The following is a 5724-nucleotide window of genomic DNA, read 5'->3' as shown; positions in this document are numbered from 1 at the left end:
CGCCTCCCTCATGCCCTCACTCCCCTGGTGTCTGTGTCCATTGGTTAGGCTTATATGCATGCATACAAGTTCTTTGGTTGATCTCTCCTCCTTTCCCACACCCTCCCCTACCTACCCTCTAAGGTTTCATGGTCTGATCGATGCTTCTCTGTCTCTGGATCTCTTTTTGACCACAGCTTTTTTATCCGCTCCTCTACTGCTGGACACTTGGACTGCTTCCAAATCTTGGCTATTTTAAATAATGCTACAGTGAACATAGGGGTGCATGTATTCTTTAGCATTTCAAGTATTTTTTAAAATACATTCCTAGAAGTGAAATTGCTGGGTCAAAAGGAAATTCCATTTTTAATTTTTTTGAGGTAACTCCATACTGCTTTCCACAGTGGCTGCACCAGTCTGAATTCCCACCAATAGTACATGAGGGTTCCCTTTTCTCCACATCCCCATCAACATGCGTTTGTTTATTTATTTAGATAGCCATTTTGACAGGTATGAGGTGATATCTCATTGTGGTTTTAATTTGCATTTCTCTGATGATTAGTGATGTTGAGCAACTTTTCATATGTCTACTGACCATCTGTATGTCCTCTTTAGAGAAGTGCCTATTCAGGTCCTTTGCCCATTTTCAATTGTGTTTCTTTTTTTTTTTGGTGTTGAGTGAAATTGATGTAGTAATAAAAAAAAACTCCTAGCAAACAAAAGTCCTGGACTAAATGTTATATACAGGCAAATTTTACCAAACATTCAAAGAAGAATCAACACTTATGTTTCTCAAACTATTTCAATAATTTCAAGAGGAGGAAAGACTCCTAAGATCATTTTATGAGGCCAACATTATCCCAATTTCAAAACCAGATAAAGAAAATACAAAGAAAGAAAAATTATAGGCCAATATCCCTGATGACTGTAGATGCAAAAAATGTCAACAAAATATTAGCAAGTAGGATCCAGCAATATATTATAAAGATCAAACACTATGATCAAGAGGCATTTATTCTGGGATGCAAGGTTGGTACAATATCCACAAATAATAATTGTGATGCACCACATTAAAAAATGAAGGATAAAAACCACATTATCATATCAATAGATGCAGAAGCAGCATTTGATAAAATCCAGCTCCCATTTATGATAAAAACTCTGAGCAAAGTGGGAATAGAGGGAACATACCTCAATGTAATAAAGGCCACATATGACAAACCAACAGCCAACATCATACTTAATGGGCAAAAACTACAAGTGTTTTCCTTTAGATCAGGAAGAAGAGAGTGATGTCTGCTTTCACCACTCTTATTCAACGTAGTACTGGAAGTCCTAGCCAGAGCAATCAGACCCAAAGAATAAATAAAAGGCATCCAAATTGGAAAGGCAGCAGTAAAACTGTCATTTGCAGATGAAATGATATTGTACATAGAAAATGCTAAAGATTCCACTGAAAAACTACTAGAACTGATAAATGAATTCAGTAAAGTAGGAGGATATATATGAAATATCCAGAAATCAGTTGCATTTTTATACACCAATAATGAACTATCAGAAAGGGAAAATAATAAAGCAATCCCATACACAATTGCTTCAAAAAGAATAAAATACCTAGGAATAAATTTAACCAAAGATGTAAAAGACCTTTCCTTAGAAAATTATAAGACACTGAAGAAAGAAATTGAAGAAGATACAAATAAGTGGAAACATATACAGTGTTCATAGATAGGAAGAATTAACATCATTAAAATGTACATACTATCCAAAGCAATCTATAGATTCAATACAATTCCTATCAAGGCCAATGGCATATTTCACAGAATTAGGACAAATATTCCAAAAATTTATATTGAATCACAAAAGACCCTGAATAGCCACAGCAATCTCGAGAAAGAACAAAGTTGGAGGAATCATGCTACCTGATATCAAACTATACTACAAGGCCATAGTAATCAAAACATCAGAGTATTGGCATAAAAACAGACTTATAGATCAATGGAACAGAACAGAGAGGTCAGAAATAAACCCAGGCCTTTATAGTAAATTAATATTTGATAAAGGAGGCAAAAACATACAATGGGGTAAAGATAGTCTCTTCAATAAATGGAGTTGGGAAAGTTGGAAAGACACATGCCAAAAAAATGAAACTAGACCACCATCTTACACCATACACAAGAATAAACTCAAAAGGGATTAAAGACTTAAATGTTAGACTCAAAACCATAAAAATCCTAGAGAAGACATAGGCAATAAAAGCTTGGATATTTATCATACCAACATTTTTTTCTGATATAGTTCATCAGACAAGGTAAACAAAAGAAAAATTAAACAAAAGGGACCATATCAAACTAAAAAGTTTTTGCACAGCAAGGGAAACCATCAACAAAATGAAAAGACAACCCACTGAATGGAAGAACATATTCACCAATGATACATCTCATACATCTCATGTTTTATTCCAATATTATTCTCTCATGAAGCAAGTGTCTATCTGATATTGGATTTTAAATACTGAAGGCATAATTGGAAGTTTTTATCAGGTATTGAGACCTATATGCATAAACATTCAAATTACATTGTAAAAAGCACAATTTTTTAAATCAACTTTGAGGTTAGAGATACTTTCATTTATGTTTATTTTAGGAAATAAGTTCTCCATCATTGGTGGACAGGAATGCCAATAAAACATTTGGACCACTGTTAGTGATCAGGGCAAGGAGAAGCAGGGTGTAGCCCCTCTTCGGTGAAATATTTTCTGATAGACTGAAATGCAATTATATTTTCTTTTGTGTGGAATCTAAACTTTCTTTATGATTCAAAAGTTGTACGTGTTATATGGCATTATATTATTCTCTTACATCTCCATTCAGAATTTCTACATGAGGCTACCCTGTGTACACAGTGTGCGATATGGATCACTGCACTGAAGATGTGCAGTGTCCCCCCCCCCCCCCCCCCCCCCGCCCAGCCAAAAACAATTAGCACCTCAACAGAAGGAATTAGTTTATGGACATTTTTGTATGCCTTACATTTAGCAGAACCTGGCTCGTGGTAGCTGTTCATTACTCTCTTTTGAATGAAGAAAAGAATGAGCTACTTTCAAGCCACATTCCTCTCTCTACTCCCCAGACTATATTTAAGTTGTTGGTTTCCCCAAGTTAAGAAGTGAGTTATGAAAATTTACTTGCACAATCACCATTGGATAGATTCATAACTGATTAACCAAATGTACTGAAAACATTTAAAGAATTGTTCTTGGGGGGAAAAAAGTCATTCTTAATATAATGCAGCATTTTCAAAAATATGTTCCGTGGAACACTAGTCCTGCAAGATGCTCTTAGATAAAGGTTAAATAAGTTTGGGAAACTACATACCTTTGTGGGAGGTTAGCAATGTAAATTGGCATTTTTAACAGTTATGAGAAATTGAGAAGTTACCTGTTATTTATATAACTTAAAGAGTTTTCCAAATTTGGAGTAGTGGCCACCTCTACCTTTTAAGTTTCTACCTGTCTGTCTGTCTACCTACCTACCTATCTACCTATTTTTTTTAAGAATAAGCAATATATTATGAGATTTAAAAGCTTGGGCTTTGGGACCAGATACACCTGGTAGATTTCTGACTCTGCCATTTACTTGTTGTATAACTTGTAGCAAATAATTTCTTTAAGCTTTAGTTTCCTCACCTATAAATTGATGTAATGATAATATGTACCTTAAAGGATGATTGTGAGGGATAAATGATATAATACATAAAAAGTGCATTCACCATGCCTGGTACATACTTTTACTCAATTCATGTTATCTGTTATTATTTGTGTTTACTATTTGCTATATATCTTGGAAAACAGTGACCCATAGGTAGGTGTTTGAGGGGGTGCAATAGGATTCTCTGATAGGTTTAGTCGATTCAGTTATTTTGCTGATTATTAATGAATGACTTCTCAAGCCAGATAAGCTTTCCTTCCACTGTGCTTCTGTAGTACTTTGTTATTTCACCTATTTGTTATTGTTCTCCTATTACTTCTCTCTTATAAATCTTTCCCATTTCTGATGGGAAGATTTTTAAGGCTATTGATGAAATGGAAGATGCATTTAAATGGATGACAAAGATGATGAAAGGTCTTAGAAGCCATTTATTATGGGGAGGTGTTTAGTTTAGAAAATAAAACAATGAAGTATTATACCATGAAAGTTAGGTTATACTTTTGCATAACTCAGCAATGCATAATTCAGATCAATGGGTAAGTTACAAAGTGGTTTAGCATAAGGAAGGGCTTATAAACAATTAGAGGAATTCAACAAGAGAACAAAATAATTATTCCTTTATCGCAGAGACATTCTCAGAAATGTCAGGAAGGAGTTTGAAGACCTAGAGGGCAAGGCATTATCCTAGTTGTTCTGGAGATAATCAAAATGGTTAAGTTCCTCAAGAAAGAAAAAAAATGTTCTCATAATAAGAAAACAAAATTTCTCATCATAAGAAAATAATTGTAACTATGTGGGGTAATGGATGTTAACTAATTGTGGTTGTCATTACACAGTATATACATATACCAAATCATTATGCTGTACCCCTTACCAATACAAGTGTTGCATATCAAGTATAGCTCAATAAAACTAGGGGAAGAAGAAAGAAAAATGTAAGATAAAGAATGATGAGAGGGATAGAAAGAAACTATTGTCAGTAGAAATCAGAAGACTATATTCCTGTCTCTGGCATTAGGGTACACTTAAGGAAGAACATGACTTTTGACCGATCCCTTGAAAGAGAGAAAGATTGGAGCATGGGATGAGAGAAAGATTTTGACCGATCCCTTGAAAGAGAGAAAGATTGGAGCATGGGGTTTGAAGAAGGGGTCAGCTTCCACAGCATGAATTCCCCACTCCTGGTATGTAATGAAGTCAGCACTTTTAAAATTTATTTTTTATTTTATTATTATTTTTTTGGGTTAATTCTCTCCAAAGGATATTTTTCCATGGATATTTAGAGAAAGTGGAAAGGAGGGGAGGGGGGAGAAAGGGAAACATCAATGTGAGAGAGACACATTGATTGGTTGCCCAACCAGGGATGGGATTGAGCCTGCAACTGAGGCACGTGCCCTTGACCGGAATTGAACCCGGGACCCTTCAGTCCACAGGCCGATGCTCTATCCACTGAGTGGCCAGGCCATTTTTTAAATTTAAAATGGATTACATGCTGGCATCCACATATTATAAACTAGTGGCCCAGTGCACGAAATTTGTGCACATAAAAAGGGAATTAATTAGAGGAAATATTTTAATATTGCTCTTTGCCCTTCATAATAGAAGTGTCAGAGATGAAAGAAAATTAGTAAAATGTATATGAAAATCCTCCTCCTGTCAGAGTCTGGGGCATGCTGTGGGACCCAGAGTCAAGTCCCCATCCACCCCGTGCACCTCGAAATCGCGCAAGACCCAGACCTGGCCAGCCCCACCCCCATTGGGTGAGATCCACACCCGGCCGGCCCCATCTCCATCAAGCCTCGCTGGGTGGGGGGCGCAGCCTCAGGTCCCCAGTCAAGCCCCACCGGGTGGGGGATGTAGCTTCAGGGCCCCCGTCAAGCCCTGCCAGGTGGGCGGCACAGCCTCAGGTCCCCCGTCAAGCCCCGCTGGGTGGGAGGTGCCGCCTCAGGTCCCCCGGTTTGGTGCTGGGTGGGGGGTGCAGCCTCAGGTCCCCTGGTGCACCCTCAGGTCCTCTGGCCCAGCGCCGGGGCGGGAG

General features: G+C 37.4%; 1 protein-coding gene across 2 annotated transcripts in view; it reads left to right on the top strand.

Annotated features, from left to right (window-relative positions):
- Positions 1–5724, top strand: part of SLC25A21 (solute carrier family 25 (mitochondrial oxoadipate carrier), member 21) — a 541855-nt gene that overhangs the window by 26995 nt on the left and 509136 nt on the right. The gene's annotated exons all lie outside the window — the stretch shown is intronic.

This window comes from Myotis brandtii, unplaced genomic scaffold (genome assembly GCF_000412655.1).
Source record: "Myotis brandtii unplaced genomic scaffold, ASM41265v1 scaffold194, whole genome shotgun sequence".
NCBI lineage: Eukaryota > Metazoa > Chordata > Mammalia > Chiroptera > Vespertilionidae > Myotis > Myotis brandtii.
Note: the sequence above shows the minus strand (reverse complement) of the source record. Positions and strands in the feature narration are given on the sequence as shown.